This window comes from Phyllostomus hastatus, unplaced genomic scaffold, assembly GCF_019186645.2.
Source record: "Phyllostomus hastatus isolate PE091 unplaced genomic scaffold, TTU_PhHast_1.1 phas_contig_29, whole genome shotgun sequence".
In the NCBI taxonomy this organism is placed as follows: Eukaryota; Metazoa; Chordata; class Mammalia; order Chiroptera; family Phyllostomidae; genus Phyllostomus; species Phyllostomus hastatus.
Genome location: NW_025333835.1, coordinates 3,194,355 through 3,221,946, shown reverse-complemented (window position 1 = coordinate 3,221,946; position 27,592 = coordinate 3,194,355). Strand labels below are relative to the sequence as shown.

The window sequence follows — 27,592 nt, the reverse complement described above, 5'->3', positions numbered from 1 at the left end:
TAATTACTTTCTATAAAGCTGGAAAGTATCACTTTGTACTAAAATTTTATTTAAACTTCTAAAAACTAAATCCTTCTAAAATGCAACAAGCTTTACACTTTCCTGAGACACTAAAACAGACAAATGATTGTAGTTTACTGTCTTTTCAGTGGCGCTTGGTGATCATTATGAATGCCAGGATCGTGTACTTACTTTGAACTCTGCTGAGACATGGAAAGACTAGAAGTCTTGCTGCATGCTACAGCCTGCCGTCTGTCTGTGCCCCCAGGCCCCTGTAACCAGAGACTGTGTCAGTATGTTTGCCCCTGCACCACCCAGGCAAGTGCACTGAAGCTCTGTTTCCTTTATTAGGGCCGGATTGTCCACTCCATCTGCCTCTGCCGTCATTCCTCCCTCCCAACCTGCTCTCTCTGGCTACACTGTTCTCTTGTGTTTTAAAAGCTAGATCAATGGGGGGAAAGGGTGAAGGATTTACAGGAACAATTATAAAGGGCACAGGACAATAACAAGTGGGGGTGGAAACAGGGGAAGGAGGTGGGGAGACTAGAGTGGTGGGGAGGGGTGGGGGAGGTAGAAAACTGTACTTGAACAACAATAAAAAAAATGTTAAAAAAATGAAGATTTCCAAAGGAACCTGAAAAATAAGTACCATATCTAAAGTAAAAATAGCCTCTGCCTAAAATAAGGTAAAATGCACAGGATTTGTAGGAAATCTTTTGGGGGAGCTAAGGGGTACTGTGCTTTCCTGAATTTACTTCCAGATCACAAATATTCCCGAGCATTTGAGCAGAAAAAAACAAAGAGACAAACACTAGCTGCTGGGCAGTGAGCATTATGTTGATTATGATCATATAGTATTTTTCCCTACAAGGAGCTGAAACATTTGTACTATTATCTGATTCAATTTCCCCAAATTTCTGAGATATAGAAAAAGACAAGTATAAATAAATATTAATACTTTGAACAGAAAGCCATGACTACCAAAATTCTACAGAAATTTCCTAAAGTCACAGAAAGAGGCCTGAGGGCCTTCCTGCCTCTCTGCCCTCATCTCATCTCCAAGAAACAGCTCTGCCACAGAAATGCCCACAAGATACCCAATCTTCCTCTCAGATATAGAGAAATTAAAGTAAGGTAAAGCAAGCTCCTCAAAACTATCATCAGTGAAAAATTTTAATAAGTGCTTTCAGCCTGAAGGAAACCATCTTTATTTCATATAGAAAATATCTAAAGTTCAGAGGAAAATACCTTCAACAACCTCCACGAGAAGATGGACATGTCGTCTTTCCCAGCACCCTGCAGCTACTTCAGATAAATGAGGTAACTCACTTTTCATACAATGAAAAAAATTCACAGCATTCTATGACAATATGTAAAACTCTATATACATTTTCACAGAAGTGACTTTCCTTAGCATATTACACATAACAGCACTCACTATCTTTGATGTCATCTCACTTTACTGCATTAGCCTTAGCTGCTTTCAGCTGAATTCTGAGTTTGGACCCACATCTTCTCCCTGTTCTACAAGAAGGACTGTGGTTCCTTTCTTTCTCTTCATTTGTTTCAGATGAATCACCCAGGATTCTTGCTATATAACAAGTGTTCACAATGTTCTTACCTCTTTAAGCTGATCTTTGTCCCTTTCCAGCCTCAATTAGTGCGATATTACAAATTCTTATAGCAGAGGAATTGGAAACAGTGTCCCAAGTAGTAGCAACAGAACAGGAAGAGAAACAAAAACAATAAAAACACCTCTCTGCCCTTCTGTGGGTCATCCCACCTCCCTCTGCAAATCTAACTAATGCACATCCTCCTTCTTTACTTTTTCTGCACTAAATATCAAATAAAGCTGAACTTACTGGTACAAGTACAAGAATCATGTTTGATGTGCTTAGAACTATTTGTGATGGATATGACTGCTGAGATATGTCTTGAAGGATTGCTCAGTGTTGGCAAAAGTCTGAAGAATTCATCTGGCACCATCTCCAGTTAAGTGAGAAACTCATATATTAAAGCAGCTCAGGAGCAATTTAAACTTCATTACCAATTTGGTCTCTCCTTCTACAGTGCACAGTTTGTAGCTCCAGGATAAAAGTTACAGAAGCAGCCATTTCCATTTCTTCCATGCATACCTCCCCTCAATCTTCCCTTACTCCCTGGCCTGTCAGCAACCTACTGTTGCAAAGAGTAAAGAGTATACATGTTGAGCATTATTATTTATTCTACAAGACAACCAAGCCTCAGTTTTGTGAGATGATTGAGGCTGGGTATAAATGAACTTCCTTTTTAACTATCAGAGTTGAGTTTCTTATCACCTTCCTCATCTATTTAGTTAACCATGGGATAAATTTGATTTGAAGGCCTTATAATTTTTCCTGGATCTCTTCTAAACAGTTGAAGTAATAAGTATTAAACAAGACAAAACACAGTATAGAAAAAAAAGTAGAAGCTTAACCTGGATACCTTGCTTCCAACAAGAGTAAGCCAGTGGTATCTATTTCCACCAGGTGAAAGTTAATAATCAGGGACAAGCACTCACTTGGAATCCTACAGTCTTGAAAAGGCACTGTTGTAGCCAACTGTGGGAATTAGGCAAGATATTTACACTCTTACTATTTACAATACAAAACAATACTCATTCTACTTAAAGTCAGAAGTTAGTTTAAGGGGGGAAGTGTCATTACATGAAGCTTGTAAATAAGCATATTTAAGGAACATTTATATATATTTTTTAAATGAACGCTTAACTTTTTTTTTAAAGATTTTATTTATTATTTTTAGAGAGGGAAGGGAGGGAGGAAGAGAGAGAGAGAGAAACATCAATGTGCGGTTGCTGGGGGTCATGGCCTGCAACCCACGCATGTATCCTGACTGGGAATCCAACCTGCGATACTTTGGTTCGCAGCCCACGCTCAGTCTACTGAGCTACGCCAGCCAGGGCAGAACATTTATATTTTTGTTAATGTAATTTAAAAGGTGTTTAAATAATTCAATCAATTCTCAATAATCCTTACTTATAGAATTGAGTGATACAAAGGACAGCTAAAAAGACAGACTGTATAGCTCATAAATCCAATCTCTTTATCATGAGTAAATGAGTGCAGCACATATTCTTCACATTTAATAGAATTTGTCATTTGAGAGCAGTTGAGAATCTTAAATGGTCACTGTGTCCAACTCTCTTATTCTGTATCCAATAGAATTTTGGTTTAAAATGTTTTAAGAGATTTACACAGTTGTTAAATGGAAGAGTGGGTCCTTAATCTATCCATTCCAACTGATATCAAGAGGTGGAGCCATGTGGACTGTAGTCAAAAGATGTCTGAAAACCAACTCATTGGCCCAGTTAGCACCTTCCCTCCTCAACCCTATCCTCAGCTCAACCCTCAGGCCTTATTCACTTCTCCAATACCAGTAACAAATACCTACTCAGAACCTCCTACATACAGTCTAAGATTAATGAGATGCTCCAATGTAAATAGGATTTAATGTACTTTTATCTTTCTATGGCTCGATCAATAACTTCCTTGAGGAAATAATTAGCAATTTTTATTTAAAGAAAACCTTAATGAAAATTTTGCTAGCTTACAATAAGCAAAATAATTTTGTAAGCCAACTATGCAAGAGAAATAATGTAGCTTAAGAATAAAACATAAACACAATCTAGAAATAGTTACATGTACTATCACAAATCTGGAAGACTCACACAGAATTTGTAGCCTAAACATGAGAATTGATAAGGTTCCTGAAGAATCCCAAAAGAGATTCCATTGCTTCTTACAACATTCCCCAGCAGAACCTTTTAAAGTTTACCTCTCTCACCACCATCACAAAACACCTATTTAAAACCTGCCTCCTGCAGTTTAACAGGCATAGTGTTTATTCTAATTCTGCACAACTGAGGTCAGTGAAGATATAAACAGGAGATGTAGTGCCTCTCAAGTATCACCCAAGTATAGGAGAAAAAAATTCCAGGAAACTTGTCCCTAATCCCCGACCATACCCTGAAATATTTATGAAAAAAAAATGTTTGTTGTTGTTGTTGTTGTTGCCAACAGGTTTTCATTTATTTTTATTAAATATATCGGGGTGGCATTGGTTAATGAAATTATTTTAAACATAAAAATGTAAATGTTTGTGAGAAATCCTTAAAATGTCTATGAGAGAAAACCCTGCAGGAACAGAAGGCCTTCTATTCTGCAATGAAACATCCTCATAAGCAGCTGAGAAATGAGCCCACTTGTAACAGCACAACCAGGAGCCAGGATAATTACAATAGAAACACTTTATTTCAAATCATGAAAAGAGTTACACTTGATCTTCTTGTTAGCAGGGACTGAGCAGACAGCAACATTTACTGTGAAATGTAAGGGTAGATAACAGCTGATTTGAAAGGGGATTGTATAAATCTAGTTAAAGAACAACTTTAGAAGATTATTTTCAATTACTAAGATAGCATCATGGCTCTTAGAAAAAAAATGGAAAGGTTTGTTCTTTACACCACACACAGTGTATAAAATCTAACAGAACCGCCTGCTTTTAAGCATTGGTATCAGCCAGCAGATAAAATGCTTTACCTCTACTCTACCCTCCTTCTTCAAGTCATTTTCAATTATTTCTAGCACTTACTCATCGCTGTGAAGAAAAAGTCATTTTAAACCAGAGAAACAACTTTTAAAAATACCATCCTCTTCAGAATAATTACTAGAGCTTTTAGATTTCCAAGTGACTGCAGGCGGAGGCCCAAACATTCTCAGTTAAGTGTCCTGACAGGTGAAGCAAATGCCATTTTATTAGCTACAGATACACTTTTACTGCATGACCCCAGCCCTAGTGTAGAGGCCTTCCAGGCATACCTTGTTTTACTGCACTTTGCTTTATTGCACTTGACAGATTTGTGTTTTTATAAGTTGAAGGCAAGACCCTCCACCAGCAAAAAATTCTGACTCGCTATATTGCAGTGGTCTGGAACCAAACCCACAATATCTCTGAGGTGTGCTGGTACTGCCTACTCCACTCCAACGTTGCCACCTTAAACCCTTTTAAAAGCAAAACAGAATTTCCCCAGGAGAATAGGTCCATGATGCCCTGGAGGTTGAGGCAGGTCTTTGAAGAGAAAAAGATAACTAAGGGATTTTGAAAGTGAGCAACAGCAAAATAATGATCTCATATTTCATCTGTAGGTGCCTGAGGATTTTTTAATTTTATTTTAATTATTGTTCAAGTACAATTTTCTATCTTTTACTCCCATCCCGGCCCACCCACCCAGCCCTCCCCACCTTCCTCCCATTTCCACCCACCCCTAGTTTTGTCCATGTGTCCTTTACACTTGTTCCTGTAAACCCTTCCCCTTTTCCCCTGAAATTCCCTCCCCTCTCCCTTCTGAATACTGTCAGCCTGTTCCCTATTTCAGTGTCTTTGGTTATATTTTGTTTGTTTCTTTGTTTTGTTGATTAGGTTCCTGGTAAAGGTGAGATCATCCACTGCTGGGACTATATCCTAAGAACCCTGAAACACCTATCCAAAGGAACCTATACACCCCAATGTTCATAGCAGCACAATTTACAATAGCCAAGTGTTGGAAGCAACCTAGGTGCCCATCAGTAAATGAATGGATCAAAAAACTATGGTACATTTACACAATGGAATTCTATGCAGCTCAAAGAAAGAAGGAGCTCTTACCCTTTGCAACAGCATGGATGGAACTGGAAAGCATTATGCTAAGCGAAATAAGTCAAGTGGTGAAAGGTACCTGAGGATTTTATGTTAAACATTTATCTTCAAATACCCCTGTTCTTCCTTACCAAAATATTCTCTTATTACAAAGAGAAAGAATTCTCTCATTTAATCAAGACCACTGCTGTAACAGCGGTAAATCCTATAGCAGCTTCATGAGCTTGAGTAGCCACAGCCTCATGGCCATGCCTCAAGCCAAAGCACCACTTCCTCTGTCCTCTCTGGCCCTGGGACAATGGGATTATTGTCACTGCAATAGCTCAATTGTGGAAAGGCTGGCTTTGGTAGTAGTCTGAGGCCTAAAAACCCATAAGCTCCAACTGTTCCCCTATTTATATGTCATGATTATTTTAAGGTGAAAAATAACTAAAATTATGTTCAAGTCCCTATGTTCCCATTGCTCAGAAGAGCTAAACAGATCTAGTTGGTAAACTTGTAGACACAGGGAGATCAAGCTATGGCCAATCAAAATCCCACAAAGGAGTTAACTAATTTCCTCATTGGCTAGAAGGATGGTAATTGAGAGTCCTCCGTAAAAGGATGAAAAGACTATCCCAGCTGCAAGTTATCATAAGCTTGTTGGCCCTCCATCTGCCCAGCTACAGCTGTATCCAACTTTCAGTTCAACCAAAGAGATTCAGGCTCTTGTGGTGCCAAAATGTATCTCTTAAAAAAATGCCCAATTGAAAATAACTCTGTTGTGCATCTTTCAATAGAACTGAAGTGCACTTCACCAACACAGAGCACAAGCATCTTGAATTAGCAGAGAAGTATTTTTAACACATGAAGGATAAGATATGAAATTAGTTTCACGGGGAATGGGAACCTTGGAGATTATTTACTTTGCCTTAATTACTTTGACTCACCATTAATTTGGCTTTCCTGGGGTACTAAATATTTCATGCTAAGATTTTGAGACTAAAGAGATATGAGCACAAATTCAGAGCATGGAGTCAGTAACAGCATCTTCCACACTGAACCGCAGACACCCCCACTGGGCATCCAAGGCCATTCATGGATGCTCAGCTCAATGACATTTTCAGTTGCTATTTCTGTGTTGTTTTAACCCTGAACCCAGAAGTTCTTTCCTGAAGTATGCTGGGAGCCAAACTTTATGCAGCTTCTGTTTTACTCCTCAGCCAATAACATCACTAGTGCTCACAGCTACTCACAGCAACTGCCAAATAGGGCAGGTAGCGAATGCCTCAAGCCAAGGAGAGAAAAGGAGACTGCACATTAAAAGTTTTTAATAATCAATGCAATTGGGCAATGGAGTCGATTCCAATAAAGGTGACTAAGAAGATACTATAGCAGGTATTCTGTAATGGGTTCATTAGAGTGCCAGTGGGAAAGAATGCACTCAGTTCCCACCAAAGCACTTCGAGTGAGAAGGGTCTGCCATGTGCAGCTGCACACTTGCCAGAGCACTGTACTCTCCCGTGGCTCTTAATCAGCTGTCCACTGGCAGATCCCACAAACACAGGCAGTGCCTAGCAGCCAGCAAGAGCTCAGGGACAGCCATGCAAGTGGTGCCAGATGCAACAGAGACTCACTAGGATCATTCAGTCTGTCAGTGCCCTCCAGCTCCACCTGGCATTTAGCAATTAGCAAGGAGAAGAGCAAGAGAGCCTGAGAGAGCTGGGGCCCTCCTCAGACCATGCTCACAAAGAACTCTTATTCTAAATGTTAGCAGAACTGGTCCTGTGTTACATAATTTAATTCTATCCCTGTGAGCTTAAACCATTACTTTTCTCCGCTAAGTACTGGATACCTTAACATTCTCTTTTTCAATATAAATGTATCTGATAAAGTTGTGCTTTTATTATAAACTGCTCTTTTTCTTCTTCTTGATAAGGGTATTATTTGTCTTAATTGAGCCATATCCCTTCATCATCCTGAACCCAAACAAACACAGCAGCCAAGTTTACACATCTCCAAGCTCCCTAGTTCTCTATTATGTAATTAAATTCTGTCATGGAAATATGCTTCCACGATAAACATTTCTAATTTAACCATAATAATATACATCTTTTATCATAGTCACAGCTTTAGAATGTGCTCATATATACCATATCACTTTATCTTACCCATTTTTCCTATCTGGCCCCTTTCCACATGGCTCATGCTCATGAAACTCTCATCCTGCAGTCATTTCCCACAGGTAAGCCTGTTTCCTTTGTCACTGTTGACCCAGCTCCCTTATTTTCTAGGTCACATACCTCATTTGGGCCATTTGCTCTTTCAGTCATTTTTATCATTTACAATTCTCAGGTGAATCTTCAATGCCATATCTCAATTTCAATACTAAACACTGCACTCCTTTTGTACCACCAGTTAAAATAAAGTAAAGCTAGTTACTATTAATAATTTCTATCTTAGGAGAGAAAGAGTATCAATGTTTGGAAGAATTCAAAATTCTTGTTTCTTTCACTTACTAGCTATGGCAGCAGAGAGGTTACTGAATCTTTTTGAGCTTTTCTTCTTATTACTGACATAAAAATTTTGCCATGAGGATGACATGGAATGACATATGCAGCTATGTCTGAAAATACTCAGGATATAACTATTATTCTGAGATCTTCTGCTAGGTTCCGATTCAAATGTCCCTTGTGTTCACATTAATAAAGGCTATCCTGGCAAACAGCACCTACCTGCTATTGGGTTCCCAAAAGCATGTCATCCCAATGAGCTTCTCCACTCACTTCCTCAAAACGATGACCAAGGCATACAAGGTCCTGCCATCCCAGAGATCACTGATTTCTAAGTTAACTTTTTTCTAATAAATTCAACTGGAAGAATTTCAGAAGTATTATAGGTAAAAGTGCAGAGTAAGCTCATACATGGCTGTCAGCTACCAGCACTTCTGATTGCTCTTGGCTGGTCTTTACATCACACACTGGAATGGGGAGGCAAGCAGCAATAGACTGACTGCAGAGCATGGGACAATGGCGTGACTCAGGTGGGCACTCAGGGACAGGCACAGTCTACCCTAAGCATCACCCACCAAGCACTAAAGTTGCAGCTGACTGAGTACATTCCTCCCCATCCTTTTCACCTCCCTGATGAAATATTTTATACCACAGAAGCTTTGATTAACCTCAAATTATGTCACTTCAAATTTGTCTTGTTCAAAGAAATTGTGACACTTGAAATTCTGCTTTAATTCTGAAGCCTCCACTTAAAGATTCAGATGCACACACAGCTCACAACAGGCGGTTGAGGGATTTCAACATATAATGCATAATTGGCAAAAATGTGATTTTACAGGTTTTACAGATTTGATGGTTTATGGCTATTAAAAGGTAAAATTGGTAAACCTTTTGATCCAGCAATTCCTCTAATAGAGTTTACCCAAATGAGATCATTGCACAAGTATAAATTGGCAAACATATAAGCATGTTTAGAGCAGCAATGATTTTTAGATTGAAAAACTGGAAATGTAAATGTCTCTCAGTAAGCCTTATAAACTCTAACAGACACCATTAGCTGCCACCCCAGCAAGAAATTCGCCCTTCTTTTCCAACAGAACTCTGAGTTTCCTATTCATGGAGCTTGGATGGGATTAACAAAAACTTCTACCCAGATCTAAAGCAATGAAAATGCCATTCCCTTGGTCACACTACCTAAGATGGTCCAAGTAGAAGGCAGCCCAGAATTTTAGTCTGATGATTATGAGAAGCTCTCTGAATAGTGAACAGGCCCCTAGAGGTGCAGTTATTTTGCTACATAAGAAACATGAGAAAGAGGAGTAAAGAAAAATTATAAAAAACATAATCCTAAATCTGAATTACAGTAAATTGTGCCAGACATCCCTATCCACTGGAATTTTCAACATATTTGTTTTTATTGTTTTTATTTATTATGCTTTTACAGTTGTCCTGATTTTTTCCCCTTTGCCCCACCTCCACCCAGTCCCCCACCCCCACAGACAATCCCCCCAACACTGTTCTTGTCCGTGGGTCATGCATGTAAGTTCTTTGGCTACTCCATTTCCTATACTATATTTTACATCCCCATGGCTCTTCTGTGACTATTTGTACTTCCTAATCCCCTGACCTCTTCACCCATTCTCCCACACCACCCTCCCATCTGGCAACCATCAAAATGCTCTCAAGCTGGTTTGTCCTAGGATTTGTGTTACTTACAATAAAAAGCCTCAAATAAAAGTATTAAGTCATTAAAAGATAATATATATTTAGTGACATGGAAAGATGACCCCCACATATTGTTTAAAAAAAAAAGCAGACCATAGAATGGCACATAAAACAAAATCCCATTTACTTAGAATTTTTTTTTCTACATGGTATGTACATGTGAGACAAAGACAGAAAGAGAGAGAGAGAAAGATATGCCTGGAAGAATTTTACTAAAATGTCAACAACAATTATCTCTAGTATTTCTGACTAATTTTACTTTCCTTTTTGTATTCTTCTATAGCATTGCTCTTATAGGATGGCCTAAATTTCTGTGGGACAGAAAATTTAGGATTTTTTTCAAAAGCTGGCTATTTACTGATTCTGTTTATCTTCAGTGAAAAATAAACAAAGAGCTTTGCCTCATACCCATTCCAGAAAAAAAAAATCGAAGAAGCTAGCCAGGCACCCAAAGTATTATTTCATTATAAAATTCCACGATGAAGCAATAAAACCACTTTAAGATCTGAATTTGTATATGCTGAAAAAGAAACACAGCCAGAGGTGCCTAAGTGCCTTTCTGGAAGTGTGGAAACAATACCGATCAAAATGAAACATCTCACAAAAGCTGAGTACTTCCTACTCCAAAAAGGGAAAGATAAAGTGGGTGAGGGCCAGCAGTGCAGGGAGAGCAATACATACAGCTGCTTCCAGAAAGGGCTGGTGCCATTGAGGCTACTCAAAGCTGCAGAAAGGCAGCTGGTCTGGGGTGCTATGCTGTTGGGTAGAGCACCCTGACTGCCACTGGTTATCAAACACACTTTCACATGGGGATAAATATCCAAGGACTGAACCCTGCTCCTCAGTGGCAGAGCTTCATTCCAGTCACTTTAGCTTTCCAAAGGTAATAAGTAGTTACAAGCAAGCTAAAAACTAGACATTCTCTGTGACCCCTTTCAATTATAAAATTATAACTTAAGCAAATATATTTCATAAATTTACAGGGGAAGCAGAGACTGTTTGAAAGATCTGTACACAATTAGGATAAAAACATCTGAGTGTTGCAGACTCCAACTAAAAGTGACAGCCATAAAATGTAGCTCTGGGTTTGAAAAATCTACCAAAGGCAAATGGAAAACAGAAGCAAAATCAAACCAGAGGCATAGAATCATGGAACAGACTGACAGCTGTAAGAGGGGAGGAGGGGTGGGGACTGTTTGAAAGAAGGTGAAGGTACTAGATGAAGAAGACATATGCATGACCCAAGGACAAGTCATGGAGGCAGGTTGGGCAGAGGGGAGCAAAGGGGGAGAATTGGGACAACTGTAACAGCATATGTAATAAAACATTTTTAAGAAGAAAAAATTAAAAATGCAATTATACAACTAAAAATAAGCCAAAAATATCTTGATTTGTTTATTAGTGACTTTTTTACTACAGCTTGTAGGATTTTCTGACTATCACATCTCAAAAAGTGTGGCTTCTAAATAAAATTAGTTAATTGGAGTTAATATCTCTTTAAAGTAATACGAATCTTGTAGACACAAGGTAACTGCAAATAATACTAGGATGATTTGTTTTACCAGTTAATTTTGTTTCTTTTACTATAAATTACTACACTATACCTACATTGTATTTCACAAAATGCCATTGTTCTGAACCAGTCACAATTTAATTCTGGGAGAGCCACAACGCTCCAAGAAAGAAAAGATTCAAAAATAAACACCACCCATAAAATTGTCCATATCACATTATCTGCCTTTGGGATCAAATTAAAGATGCATCACAAAAAAAAGCATCCCTCCCACTCAAAATTACAAGCAGGTACTAGGTTATCCTTTGTCTATTCTGTGCCTCATTCTAATTTCATCTCACTTTGATGGAATGTTGGTAGCCTTCAATCTTAAAGGACATAAGAACAACAAAAAGGACAACAACAAATGGTTATCAAACCTCATTTTCTATAAGAATCCATTAGAGTCCCTCCTTAGTCCTTCTGCATAAGTATCTTGAAGTAGACTTAAGTACCTGTACTTTTAACAACCATGCTAGATAGATCTGAGTAGGTTATAGATCAATCTGTGGGAAACAGTGATGTAAACAATTACAAGGTGATTAATTCACTTGTAAATAATCAAACTTGATTTATAACTCTGTCTTGGATAATCCCACTCTTCTCCCTATCTGTGGTCACTGTATTTGTCTCTTGTCCAGGAAGCCACCAAGACCATCACTCCCTGGACTTGAGCATAATTTCCAGGTGGGCTATCTTACTTCCAGTCTTATCCTCTCCAGTCTGTTCTCAGAAACTTGAAGAAAGATCTTACATACTTAAAGTCGCATCACATCACTCCTTTAAAATTCTTCAATGACTGCTTAATGGGTATTGGTTTTCCTTTTGGGGTGATGACAATATTCTAGAATTGATTCAAGATGATGGCTGCACTACATTGTGAATGTCTCCAGTTTGTTCACTTACGTTATGTGTCTTTCATCTCACTTTGAAAAAAGAAAAATGAAACAAAACAAAAATCCTTCAATAGCTGTCCATCACACTTAGAATAAAATCCAAAATCCTTAGCATGGCCTAATAGGTCTGGCACAATCAGGTCCTAACTCACACCTCAACAACCTCATTCCCTGCACTCCAGGCACACTGTCTATCTTTCAGTGGCTCCAACGGGCAAGCTCTTTCTCATATCTGGGCTTCCCACATGGACTCCCACCTGGACCCAATTCCTATTCAGGTCTCAATTTCTAAATTACTCTCCCATATAAGCCTCCCATGACCACTTCACCCTCATTATACCCTTTCAAAGAAACCTAATCTTTTCCAACTACTTATCATGAGTTCTAATTTTATAATTATTTTCATTTTGCCTAGTATCCTTTCCAGTAAACTCTGGAACACAGGAGGACAGGAACAGCGATCATTTTTGCTCACTACTGCATTCCCTAGCATGAATATGGCACAATAAACACCCATTCTTTTGGCTCAATGAATGTGTAGCAAGCCTTCCTAAGAGAACATTAAATCTCTGTTACAAATGGAGTATCAAGCTAGGTCACAATACTATGTGATATTTAAAATATGTATTGACAAAGACTTCTGGCCAAGATGGAGGTATAGGTAGACACACTGTGCCTCCTTGCACAACCAAAGAAGGACAACAACAAATTTAAAAACAAAAAAACAACCACAACTGACAGAAAATTAAACTGTACATAAGTCTGACAACCAAAGAGTTAATGAAGAAACATTCATACAGACCAGTAGAAGGGGCAGACACTGGCACATGGGGCAAAGAAGACTGGTGGCAAGGCAGAGGCTGGAGGACCGGGGCAGGCAAGGAGGCGGCTGGCAGATTGGGTGAGGCAGTGGCTAGCAGACTGGGCGGTCACACATTTGCGTGCAGATAAACACAGAGGAAAGCTTGCAGAGCAAGACAGACCACACAACCCAGTGTTCCACTATGGGGAAATAAAGCCTCAAAACCTCTGCCTAAAAAAACCTGTGAGGGTTATAGCAGCAGGAGAAACACCCAGCCTCACAGGAGAGTATGTTGGAGAGACACACAAGGTCCTAGAATGTACACAAACCCATCCGCCCGAGAATCAGCACAAGAAGCACCCAATTTGCTTGTGGGTAATGGGAGAAGTGACTGAAAACTGGCAGAGAGCCTACCAAGCAAGTGGCATTGTTCCCTCTCAGGCCCCTCCCTCACATACAGCACCACAAAGTAGGACGTGGGTTGCCCCACCCTGATGAACACCAAAGGCTCAGCCCTTACTATGTAACAGGTGTGCTGAGACAAAAAAAAAATGGCCCCCAAAAAGAACAGATCAAAGCTCCAGAAAAAAAAATACAACAAAGCAAATAAGAGAAAGCTGACCTATCAGATGCAGAGTCCAAAACACTGGTAATCAGGATGCTCACAGAAATGGTTGGGTATGGTAGCAAAATAGAGAAAAAGGTGAAAACTCTGCAAAGTGAAATAAAAAATATATATAGGCAACCAACAGTGAAGAGGAGGAAACCAGGACTCAAAAACAATTTGGAGCAAAAGGAAGAAATAAGCATTCAACCAGAACAGAATGAAAAAACAAGAATTCAAACAAATGAGGAGAGGCTTAGGAACCTCTAGGACAACTTTGTATGTTCCGACATCCAAATCATAGGGCTGCCAGAAGAAGAGGAAGAGCAACAAATTGAAAACATAATGAAGAAGAAATTCCCCAATCTAACAAAGGAAACACACTTCCAGGTAGTCCAGGAAGCTCAGAGAGTCCCCAGGAAGTTGGACCCAAGGAAGCACACAGCAAGGCACATCATAATTACATTAGCCAAGATTAAAGGTAAGGAGAGAATCTTAAAAGCATCAAGGAGATAGTTACCTACAAAGGAGTTTCCATAAGATTATCAGCTGATTTCTTTAAAGAAATTTTACAGGCAAGAAGGGACTGGAAAGAAGTATTCCAAGTTATGAAAAGCAAGGACCTACATTCAAGATTGCTCTATCCATCGAAGCTTTCATTTAGAATGGGAGGGCAGATAAAGTGCTTCCCAGATAAGGTCAAGTTAAAGGAGTTCATTATCACCAAGCCCTTATTATATGAAATGTTAAAGGGACTTACCTAAGGAAAAGACCAAAAATATCAACAGTCAAATGACAACAAACTCACGACTATCAACAAGAGAACCTAAAAAAAAAAAAAAACTAAGCAAACAACTAGAACAGCAACAGAGTCACAGAAACAGAGATCACGTGGAGGGTTATCAGAGGGAAGATTAGGGGAAAGGTACAGAAAATAGGAAGCATAAATAATAGGTACAAAATAGACAGGGGGAGGTTAAGACTAGTATAGGAAATGGAGAAGCCAAAGAACTTATATGTACAACCCATGGACATGAATCAAGTGGGGCAGGGGGAATGCTGGTGGGAGGGGTTTGCAGGATGGAGGAGAACAAGAAGGGGAGGAAGGGGAAAACCGTAATTGCATAATCAATAAAATATACTTAAAAATAAAAAATAAAATATATGTTAACATTATTCTTTTAAAACTGGATGAGAAAAATCAGAAACTACTGAGGGACAATTCAACACGATAGAGAATGCACCAACTAGTTCACAGAAAACAACTTCTCTAACTTCTGTAGCACCTGCTTTGTTTCTTGACAAAATCAGTTCCTATAGCCTCAAAGGAATTCCACTTAGAAACTTTCTCCTTGTGCCACTGCACAAGGAAATATAGTCTCTGTTTCCACTGAGTAATAAGAAAAGCAACTTAGACTATACATTTGCAGAAAGATGGATCTGAAATGGGTAAAAGACCAGGATTTGGCAAGATGTTATGTAAAATTGTTGAGGACTCTCATGTAGGCACAATCTTCCTGAAGGGAAGGGCACAGAGTACTCCCAGGGAAAAAAGACCTGAACTCAGTCAGTACTGAGAGATAAAGGAATAAAGTAATTCAAGGAAAAACTCAGAAGAGCAGGCATAATCTGTGATTTATTACTAAACAATCTGTTCTTTAGTGATTCTAAGAGAGCAAGTGATTTATCTTTTCTAATTTTGCACTTGTATACTCCTAATTTGTCCATGAGGCTGAAGTGTGTCTTATTACTTACCTTCAAAACGTATACCCATTTAAAATACACTTTTCTTTTTTTAATTTTATTTTAATCATTGTTCAAATACAATTTTCTCCTTTTTACTCCCAATCCAGCCCCCCCTCCCACCCCTCCCCGCTTCCCTCCCATTACCACCCTCCCCCTAGTTAAAATACACTTTTCTTTTCCACTGTTAGCTTTTACTCAGAGTTGCCTAATCCACAATTCTCCTGCCACTTCCAATCATTATGGAGAGCAGAAGCAAAATAGTGGTCTTAGGGGCAGGTCCCGAAGAGCTCCGTCTGTTCAGAACTGTATGCACCAGCCCACAAACACCCCCCAGCCCTGTTCCCACTGCAAGAGCAGAAATGAGGACCTGAATACACTTAAAGCCCATGCCACAGGCAATTTTTCAATATTTATATTCTTCTTTAGCCAAAGCTCTGAATTTTCCCAGGCCTAATTCCATAGACCTGGTGCTGATTTGCATGGCCATTAATTTTAAGAAAATCTTCATTTGTGCTGCAATGGTACCACTCCTGGCATCTGAGTGTGGGGCGCCTACAGTTACATTGTTCGTATGCCCTTTGAACATCTTAGTCCAAGACAGCTCTAAACCCTTCTACCTGCTCCAATTCCCAGCTCTCTGTGCTTGGCTGGAAAATGCCTGGAGAGGGGATGACACTGCCCAGTCTGGCCAACTACAGGTCCAATATGGCAACAACCAACAAGGCTGCTCTCCAATGGCAGAGGAACCACAGCAGTCACTACATTACCCTGGCACCTTCTCTAAGATACTTTCTCTTCTGTGTCCCTTTCCTTAAGGCAGTTTATATGGCCACCATGTTGGCCCCAGTTTTGCTTCCTACAACATGTCTTTTAAAGTTGCTTTGTCCTTGAAGATGCTGCTTGAATCCTGTTCCTGTCTTTCAAAAGCATTCTTACTAACATTTTTACATTGTTTTTGTTACAGAATCACATGTAACACTTCCATAGGAGGTGAGGTAAAAGAGCCTGATAATGCTCACTGATAATACTTTTTTAAAAAGTATCCTTGTGCAGGAAAGTGAAGTGTCAGCAAAACCAAATCTTAAGTGGCAGAGGTCCTCCTTGCGAACCAAAGTACATTTAGGAGTGAATCAAGGGACCAGCATGTTAATATGGGCATAAAGATATTAGACAGGCAAAGAGGTCAGAAAGAGCTAGTGGCAGAAAATAAGATAGAGGAGGTGAGTAAAAGAGGAGCTCAAGTATACAATAACAAAGACTTGAGGAGAGGTTGTCAAAATGCCAAATATATTTGACAAATGGGAATTAATATTTGAAATACCATAGATTAGGAAGGGGTGAATAGTCAGTAAAGGACAGAGATTCCTGATAGAAGAGGTAAAGTTATAACTTACTTTATACTAAGGTACTTTCTATTCTGATTGTAGCTAGCCAAGATTTTTGCAGTAAAAGAAGCCAGAATATAAAAAGAGGAAAACCTCATCAGATTTATACCACTGCCGTGCTTGGAGGAACTGAGGAATGTGTAATAAGGAAAGCAGAAATCTCTTCAAGTATTTTTTCATGGAAGAAATTTAATATAGAGAATTGGTTACTCAGGTGACAGAGGAGCAGAGAGCCTAATACATAATACTGAGGTAATACAAAGATTACCAAGAACAGGAAGCTGCTACCTCCCCTAGCTAAAGAGACTATCATGGCAGCAGTGTTGCTGGAGTCCATGGGCCAAGGTCACTTGTGAGCAGCTAGAACCAGAGGTCTGTCAAGTATGAGAGGTACTACCAAGAAAGCATTTCACTATCAGAGATGCTGCACGAAGCTAGAAGAAAACAACACCCTGTCTTTGCCCTTCTCCCTGCTATCTCCCATGTGCCTCTCACATGGGAGCCAGCTGACTCAGAAATCTGGGAAAGCAACACAGAGAGGAAGAGGCAAGGGCAAGGAATGCTGTAAGGGAAGGATAGAAATTCTGGTACAAGGAAGAGGAATAACAACCAGCTGGCAAGTTTCTTTTACAACAGTCATGCTTTTAAAAGGTTTTCTTATTGCCATATAATGGTAACCAAGGAATAAATAAAGTATAAACTATACCTAGCCAAATGACCCACTGATGTTCCTGCCACTTCAGGTGGCAGCAGATGCTGCTCTGCAAATCAGACTTGGAAGGGGGTTGAGGAATTTATTCTATAACACCTTTCTTCAGTTACAGTTAAGCCAGGACTAGTCTAAACAACTGAATTTTATTTTCAAATTTCTAGAATGAAAAAAGCTCTTTTAAAAATAAAAATATCTAGCCCTGGCTGGCGTAGCTCAGTGGATTGAGTGCAGGCTGCGAACCAAAGTGTCGCAGGTTCAATTCCCAGCCAGGGTACATGCCTGGGTTGCAGGCCATGACCCCCAGCAACCGCACATTAATGTTTCTCTCTCTCTCTCTATCTCCCTCCCTTCCGTCTCTAAAAATAAAATAAATAAAATCTTTAAAAAATAAAAATAAAATCATAAGTATTAAATACAAAAAAATACACACATGCACATGTGCAAACACAACACACCCAAATGAGTAGCAGTAAAACTGGGGAAATCTGAACAAGATTGGTAGATTCTATCAATCATATCCTAGTTGTGATATAGTACTAGATGGGTTTGCAAGATGTTACCATTGGGGGGCAAAGGGTACACAGGATCTCTGTATTATTTCCTATAACTGCATATGAACCTAAAATTATCTGCAAATAAAAAGTTTAATTTAAAAATTATAAATGTGCATAACATGATAAATTAATAAGGCTTCTGCCTTTCTACTGTGTTACACACTCAGTGTCTCCAGCCTCTTCACACTCACATGTTCAATATTTCTGCTGTCTCAACTCTGTGTTTTCTGTTAAGCAGGCCAGTAAGCTCTTTGCTGACCCATTCAACAATTTATCATAATTTTGTCCCATCTTTGTCATTGGCTCTTATTTTTTTTACTTTATTTTTATCATCGACACTGTTATAGATGTTGCCATTCCCCACCCTTGCCTGCTTCCCTGCTCCAGCCTTTGCTCCCCCCTCCCTTCTGGCCATCCCCACACTGTTGTCCGTGTCCGTGGGTCATGCATATATGTTCTTTAGCTAATACCTTCACCTTCTTTCATCCATTCCCCACCCTCCACCCTACTTTTGGAGAATTATTCAGTGTGTTCTGGTTTCATTATTCAGTCTTTGTCTTTCTAACTACAGACAGAGCCAGAATATTAGCATTCATACATGAGACAATTAGAAGGCTGCCTGATCTTATTTCCTATCATCTAACAAGCTTAAACCTGCTCATTTCATAATTAAGCATTTAATTCAAAATGGTTCTCTTTATGGATTTACAATTCCTCTTCCTACCTCCTGTATCCTTTGATCTCCTTTGGAAACTGGTGACCTAAGATGGGGCAGGAGAAACTGGAGTCAAAAGTCTGGCATTTTGACAGAACAAGAGCAAAGAATCAGCTCTACCCAAAGCTACGACTCATTCACTTAGCTAAAATACAGGATGTCAGAGAAGCAGAGAAAACAATAGATGTAAGTGCATGCTAGGTCTTCCAGAAACAGATGGTGGATGAAAATCACCTCTTAGCCAAAGTATGGGGGGGGGGGGATTACTGTTCATCACAAAATAAACACATATCACAGGCATCTCTCCAACTCTCCTTTTCTACAACTCCACAAATCCTTCCTATAAAATATACCTTTCTTCTTCTAATGATCTGAGAATTATTTATATTCTTTAATTATTCTGTATTCTTTTACTTATGTCCAGAATTATATTACTTAAATCTAGAAAGTCTGATCACAATTATAAGCAAAAGAGAGAATTCTCAGCCCTTCGAGGGGTGCCAAGGCTAATGGACAGGGCAATGGTGCAGGACAGAATATGGAAATCTTGTTCTTAGAATAGCAGTAAGCTAAGTGATTACACATCACAGGCCTCTATGCTATGCTGACTTTTCCAGACAGCTTTCCATCAAAATCCATGTTACACCCTTTCCCTATCTCCATAGTTACTACTTCTGCTTAGGTGCTCATCATCACTTTCCTGGGCACCTCTTAGCTCATCTCCATGCCCCCAACTCTCCCTCTATCTGCTGCTAATCAAAAAGTGGTAGTGCCCTCATCTCAATCCTTCAGTAGCTCTTTATCACCTAAAGCTAGGTCTCTCAAATTTGCCTCATTATACAACAAAAACCCAGGGTGGGGAATTAACAAAAAATAAAATAAAGCAGATTCTTCAGTATCATATGTTGGGTTCTTCCAAAAACAGACCTTGAGGCAGAATTTAAATGCAAGTTATTTTTGCAAGGAGGGAGTAGAATGGAGACAGCCAATAAAGCACAGGTTTATCTAGCAGACGGCCAACATGGACAGCTGAAGCTCAGTCTCACTGGGGAACTGTAGGACACAGTGTACAATGTGCATCATTTATTGCACCCAAGGGTCCAGAATTCTAGTATATTACCATCCAGCTCTCCCCTGTCATTGGGTGAGGTCCATTCTTGAGGCCATTAACTTTGCCATTCTACAAAGCTGTCCCACATGAGAGAGAAAGCCCTCAGGTGGAAAACAGCAAACATGTACTAGAGCAGTGAGCTTCCTGGCTTATGAGCATGAAGTTGACCACATCTGCTCCACCTCACATCCATGAAAATTTTAATTCAGTGGGTCTGGGGTGGGACCCAGGAATCAATACTAGAGCAAGCATTTCATGAGATTCCTTTGAACAGTAGGTTGTAAAACACTGACCAATAACATTAAGTGAAATATCTTTGGTGGTCGTTACTATTTACTAGGTCCTCCATGCTCTGGCTCCAGACTATTGACACCTCTGCCTAGTCACTTTTAAACCATACTGAATGTATGCACTTCCACGCAAGTAGCATAGATGCTCTTCTGTGAGCATAAACTGTGACTTAAAAATTTTTATGATCCCTACAGCCAAATACTGTACCATTCATATAGTAAATGCTCAACAGATGTTTGTTAAAGAAATAATCCTAAAAGATAATGGTATGATATTATCTAAGAAGGTTTCTTGAACAAAACTATCTCCCATATTTACCAAAATAGTAGGTACAATTCTACTAGTGAAACTAAACAAATATATATCAAACACCTAGTATATGCCAGACACTCAAGAATTCCTCCAGAAAAATCTTGTAGCCTTCTTCAGCATGACATTAACAAAGATTTGCTAATAAGAAACTGTGAATTAAATCCTACAAAGGAAAGAAACACCTAGAAAGTGGTAGAAAGGTGAAGGATTCTTCAGGAGGAATTAGAAGCTTGTTAGATTTTTCCTACTTTGTGATTCTGCCAGGATTTTCCCCAGAGACACTACACTTTCCACCTACTTCACAAAGAGGGAGGCAGGCTAAAGAAGAAAGTCTTATCTCAGTGGCCCTGAGCTCTTGGGATTAAGACTTCTTCCAATGACCAGAAATGTGGTGTGTTGGAGCCAGATGGTCACCCTGGGCTCTATCCCTCAAGTGCACTATAGCTTCCACAGTTTTCAAGCTACTAAGGTGCTCTCTTGCAAATAAGATCAGAGAAGAGGTCTGGCCACATGTAAGTGACCAAAGAGGTCACTGTGGCTTTTCTCCCACTGTTTAGGATGTTAAGCACAGCACCTTGGCCATATTCCAGTCTGGATAATTACATTGGGGCTAGCAAACTTCACCCTCCAGCTCCGACTAAATAAAGTATTCCTTCAGGGTAGCTGCCATAACCTTTGTTATGCTGCGGTGGGCTATTACAGAGCTAGTCTGGACTCAGGATGGCTGTATTTGTGAAAAATCAACACCCCTAGTATAACTCTATATACTAACAATAAATACATTCCAAAATATCATTGGTTAAGGTAGTTATTTCTACTTTTTAATACAGTGTCAGAAACAATTAAAAAACTAATTTCTTCTCCATTTTATCAACTTTTACCATTCATATAGATAACAAATTGAAATATCTGCAACATTAAAAACGAAGGAAAACCAGTGCACATTCCACAAAATACATATTAAGTTTCTACTAAGTATGTAGGTAATGGGCACTGTTATAAGGGCCATGGGTTACATTGTCAACATAAATTTGAAAAATCTCCAAAGGGAATAATTCAATTTAATTCTTCCAAATGCCACCGCATTTCTGAAAATATGAATAGGTAGTATTTACTTTTAAAAACTGCCATACACAGGTCTCCCAATGAAATACTTTTTCTATCCACTCCTACAATAAAATAATCTATAGAACCTTAAATTCAGTGAATGTGAGTTTGTATGAAAATATGTGATGGAATGAGAAAATATCCTTTCTTGACTAACTTGGAGGGTAGCAGATGGGATGAAGCTTAGATATGTATTTATTTGTTTCCTTGTCTTTAGTAATCATCCTATTTGTGTGGGTGAGAGTTTATAGGCTATAATAGCAGAAACTGACATAAGAAAATTGAAAATGTAAATACCTCTTGTTTACAGCTTTTCTTTACTATATTAAAAACAACACAAACCAAGCCCTTTAGTGTTCTATCATAAGGATGAAAACAACAAAAAGGAAAAAATGTAAGTACTGTATATGCATTTGCATATGTACATACACACATTATCTTGTACATGAACATAGCAGAGGGAAGTTCATTAAATTTCAAGACTCCAGTGGATTAAACTAAATGTGTGAACTGCAGCATGTTTAATATCACATAACACAAAGAGAAATGGTTCAGGAATTATAAAAAATAATAACAGTGACCTTAAAATTCAGATTAACCCAAAAGAAGTACTTGTCCTGGACAAGCTATAACCAGCCTGTGGAAAAAGGTTTTTTAAAAAGTTAGTGAAGTTCACTTGAAATCTGCCAAATTATTATTCTGCTTGAAAATCCTTCTAGCTAGAACAAGTTAATAGCAGGCTTCTAAAACTAGGTTAAATATGCTGTAAATCAATTTATTCCCCCCTACAAATCTGCTAAAGTGCATGCTTTTCTGGTGAAAATGGCTCTTCAATGGCACTAATACTGTCACTTCATTGTTTCTCCAACCAGTCCAGTCTGAAATTTTCTACTTAAGGTATGGTATTAAATGCCTATCTTTATTATAAGTAATAAACAAAGGAATACAGATTCTTTAAAATAGCATAAGGAACCTCAAAACATATCACCCATGCAATGCACTTTATTAGTTTACAAGAAATGCTCAAGAATGCATATGTGATCCAAGTTTGACCTCCAATAATCTATTCGTTATCCTTTCAGAGTTAAGAAAGAATCTGCACTACTACCATCTCTCACAGATGACTTGTTCTCCACAAACAGGCTTCAGGTTACAATTTTAGCAAGATAGCTTTGATAAAAGACAAATGAGTATTATGCAATGACACAGTGTGTCTCACATATATTACAAAATCCAGATCAATACACCAACAGTATGTCTATCATGTTGCAGACAAAAGACTGGAACGAGTTATTAATAAGCTATAATGTTTAAACTCCTTCAGATTTACAAGCTGACCAATACAATTTTCAATTTCATCCATGTTTAAAATTCACATAGAGAATAATAGATCAGTAAAGACTGTCCAAAGCTGTATACAATTACCAAGGCAAAGGACTGGGCTTCTTCACTTTGGGGAAAGCGGTGAGAGTCATAGGACTTTCAGAGATTAAAGGCAGAATACACATTATACAACGTATCTAAAACTATAGTCTAGTGTCAAATCAGAGTTTTTACCCAAAAATATTACTGTATTTTCTAAGTATATCTCGGTTACAAATTTTATGTAAATAAAGAACAAAAAAAAAGAGTAAGTCAGAGGAGGAAATAAAGGGAAGACATCCTGGAGATAGTTTTGTCACCAGAGTCTACTCACATCACTTCACCATGCCTCAGTGTCCTTTAAAATGAAAGGGTTAGGCCAGAACATCAATCTCTAATTCCCTCCTAGCAGTTAAAATCCAGCCATCTATTTAGGTATCATGGAGAATTCCAAAGTTTTGGTAAAATCTTACAAACACCTAGGGCAGCAGAAAATGTGCTCACTGACTATAGAGGGAAGAATAAGAAGGGACTAGGCATGCCTCTCAATCTTGCATTATTTGGTATACACACTAGGTTTCATAAGACCACTGAAATCAGATGCTTCATTTCATCCCACAATAATAATGTCTTATCATAATAAAATGTTTAAATATTCTTTTTTAAAACATCCCCAAAAGAGGCAGTTTCACCTTACTCAAATGAAACTCCACAAATTTGCCTCATTTGAGGGTTGCAGAGCTTCAGCTACAATATGAGTATCAGGATATGGAAGCAGCTGTCACTGCTTTGTTTTTCATTCACAGTATGTGGTTGCCAAGCAACAAAATACTATTGTCTGTTTCCATGATCTATTGGACAATTCTACTGTTGATAATGCTTTCTACAGTTTAAAACAGGGCCACCTTTTGGACAAGAAGACATGAGAAAATCTTCTAAGGATGACAACATATATATAAACAAATACACTGAATGTGCCCTATGTATATAAATATATAGCTGTGTGCTGATACACTTACTTATATTTGTATATATGTATATGTGCGAATATATACATTCTTCTCCTACCTACCTCCAAGAGCATCAAATTTAACAGGCAAAAAACTAGCATCTGAATCACTGAGGGAAAATGAAGGCATGACTTAGAGATGTGAAAACACAGTAAGAATTATACTCTCAACAATAACAATAATTTGTTTGGCTAGATGTGTCAAATTCTGTTTTTTGAATACAAAGTTCTCCAGTCAGAAAAACAATTCTGTCTATCTATATAAAAATAATAAATGGAAAGCCTTTACTACCTACTTTGGAATCATCTAATATATTTAATTTGCTACCTTACTTAATGGTATGTGAACCACTGTATACAAAGATAATAATTCAAATGGGAAAATTTGGTTGTTGTTTACACCCAAGAAGCTTAAAATACATTCATTTTTTAAATAATTTAATTATTCTCCCTGGAATAGCCTCCCGTGATCCCCACTTTGTTTTGATGTGGGTCCCTGGGGAATAACAGCCATGCTATGTTACTCTTGCATATTTCAGTAGCTTACAAATAAAATAACCCAGTGTATTCAATATAAAGTTGTCAACATTAACTTGCATCAGTTGCTTTTTGTTTTGCAACAAGGCTTCAAAAGATAGGAATTACAATGTTCTGAGATGTACAGACACAACATCAAAACAGCCTGAAGGAATTAAAGCTTCAAAATGCAAGAGGCAATCATGCTTTGAAAGGAAGAGAAATCAGTAGCATTTATGCCTACATATTACTTCTGCAAGGGCCCTAAATAATACCAGAACAATCTTTGGATTTTATGCAATGCTCACCCATCTTCCTTCACAATATTTCAAAAGTGTTCTAACTTAACTATTTTAGTGCATCCCCCTAGAGGAGCCTCTGAAATTCACTTTTTGAAATTCATTACCAGTAGCAAATCTATATATTACAAGAAATTGGGATAAGGAAAATCCACTAAATGGATTGACGTTATTACTATAAAGTCTCCCATCATACGGGCAAAATAGAAACAAAGTGTGTTAGTAACGAACTAAATACAATACTCCCATAATTACCTCTTTCCCAGAACCCTCTTCAAAAGGCAGCCACCTCCACCTCTCAGGAGTGCCCGTCTGGATTTCTCTTTCACGTCTCACTCCATAAAAGACCCACGTCCTTCTCCTTCAGCTTCCCAAGATCGTTCACCAACGTCTCTCCTCCAAAAAAATAAAATAAAATAAAAATTTCTTCCTCATTTTTTCAACCCTCTTCAAATCCCTTAAGCACCCATTACATTGTCCAGACTACTGGATCAAATCTGCAACCCAGTTTGCCACAATCCCCACCATACGCACGTTTCCTTCATTCTTCGGGACCTGTTTTTAAAATCGCTACCACCGAACAAATACAATGTTAATAAAAACAGGTTTGCAAGGCTATTTTTTAATGTCATAGCAGTAAACGGTTGTGAGAGAGAAAAGGAGAAAACACAGTAGTGTATTTGGAGGAAAAAGGGTGGGTGAGTAACTGTTCACAATGAGACGCGGGATCCTATCCAGCAGGGATTCGATACCCGTAGACCCCACTTCCCCCAAGTACGCGCCACCGTGGGATGACAACCACAACACTCCAGAACCGACACCACCCTTCGGAAAGGAGGCGGGGTTACGCCTTCAGCCAATCAAGGCCTGCGAGCCCCGGTGTCCAACCTATGGGGTGGCGGTGGCCGTGCCGGGAGAGAACCGGGGTGGTCAGGGAGGGGCGAGTCCGTGGGAGGCGGGAGGCGCGCACGTGTGGAGTCTCGGGAGGTGGGGAGTCCAAGAGGAGCGGGCTCTGCACGCTGGCAGCTTCCAAATCCAGCTACCCAGTGCCTCTGTTGCCTCGGGCTTGGCTGGGCAGTACTTCTCCCACCAAGGAAGACCCGTTCAAGGTGTCTGAGTTCCCCCGCATTAAGGGGACAGTCACAAATAACAATAGTACCTAGCGCAGACTAAGCAGGAAGGAAAGTTTCCAACCCGCACCAGAGCAGAGTCCGCCAACGAAGAAAGGACAAGGGACACAGGGCTTGCGGGTAACAACCTGGGAAGAAGAGGGCAGCGGGAGGGTTGCGGGAGTAGGACGTGGTCGTGCGTGTGGTTCAGGGGACTAGGGGAGGCGGGGTGCGCTGTCCAAGGTGCAGGGGAGATAGGAGGCGCGCGGCGAGTGCGGAGCTCGTAGCCAACACTGGCTGCGGGCCGTGGGGAAAGCAGCGAACAGCTGTCTGGATCTCCAGACACCCCCGGGCTCGTAAAAGTGACAGGGCTGTGACACGGATAGGGCGAAGTAAGGCTCGGGGGGCTGCGCCGAAGCCCCCATGCTTCCAAGCACCCATAGTACCAGCCTCACCTCTGGCTCCATCCACCTCTCCCCACCCCTCCCCACATCTCGCCCAGCCCACTCCCCTCCGAGCCTCTGCCCCGTTGCCTTGGAGGAGGCGGGGCTGGGGAACCCCTGCTACAAGCCCGGACGCCCCAGGGATGCCGCGGGCCCCGAAGCTGCTTACCTGGGGCCGCAATACCAGGAGCCGGGCGCGGCTCTTTCTTGTCTCGGTGTCCTCCTTCTCCGCTTCTCCCGAACTCCGTCCGGAACACGGAGCTGCGAGAAGCGGCCAGGCAGCAGCTGTGGTTCTCTCCGCCTCCTCCGCCGCAGATAGGGGACGCCCCGTAGCGGCTGGAAGCCTGTGTGAGTAGCGGCGCCCGAGAGAGTGTGATCTGCTGAGGGGCGCTGGAGACTCCCGGGCTCTGGGCGCGCGGGCGTGCGCACGCGCGTTTGCAAGTGGAAGTGTGTGTGTGTGTGTGTGTGTGTGTGTGTGTGTGTGCGTGCGCGCGCGCGCGCGCGCCTACGGGGTGGGGGAATCGAGAGAGGAGGGGAAGAGAGGCGGAGATGCTAGTAGGGACAGAGGCGAAATTCTTCACACCCGGAAATCAGTCAGCCTGAGGAAAAGGAATCGAACGCGGTCTAGCAGCCCGCTGAGCTGCGGCTTAGGAAGAGACGGCAGCGCGGCGTGCGCTGACTCCAGTTCCAAGCGGGAAAGAGCTGAGCGGAGCGCGCAGCCATGGACGCAGCAGAGGCGGCGCCCGCAGCCCACTCTCGCGCTGCCCCCTCTAGGGAGGGGCTGAGCAGCTCGCTCCCGCCCGCGAGGTCCGAACTCTTTGGCTGGGTGCGGGGCAACAGAAATCTGGACCCCACGGTTACCACTGCAATCTTGGAGGCTTCGATACCCGTGAAGGGCGATCCGTGTGCAGGTGCCCGACCACTGGCTGGAGCCGGCCTGTGCAGGGGCTGCGGGCGTGGAGTGGCGGTGGAATCCGCCGGTACTCGGCCCACCGCCTGGCCTGGGTAGAGAATGCGGGGACGGAGAACAAACGGGAGTAGGTCCGTGAAGGATGCTATCGGTTTGCAAGGTCAGGGAGGTGGGGATGCTTCTCACTCCGGGTGGAATTTGCCTTTTTTCCTTCTTGGAGGCCACTTTTCCTCCAAGTTATCCACATCCCAGGTAAAAGTGCTG

General features: G+C 40.4%; 1 protein-coding gene across 4 annotated transcripts in view; it reads right to left on the bottom strand.

The window, feature by feature from the left end:
* ENOX1 (ecto-NOX disulfide-thiol exchanger 1) overlaps nucleotides 1-26,755 on the bottom strand; it is a 628,394-nt gene extending 601,639 nt beyond the window's left edge. For all 4 annotated transcript variants that reach the window (XM_045839070.1, XM_045839074.1, XM_045839072.1 and 1 more), the window contains exons 1-2: nucleotides 26,588-26,755; nucleotides 25,122-25,262 (exon numbers count right to left, since the gene is read on the bottom strand). The gene's annotated coding sequence lies outside the window, so the exon portion shown is untranslated. The remainder of the gene's footprint in view (nucleotides 1-25,121; nucleotides 25,263-26,587) is intronic.
* Between the last annotated feature and the right edge of the window lie 837 nt (nucleotides 26,756-27,592).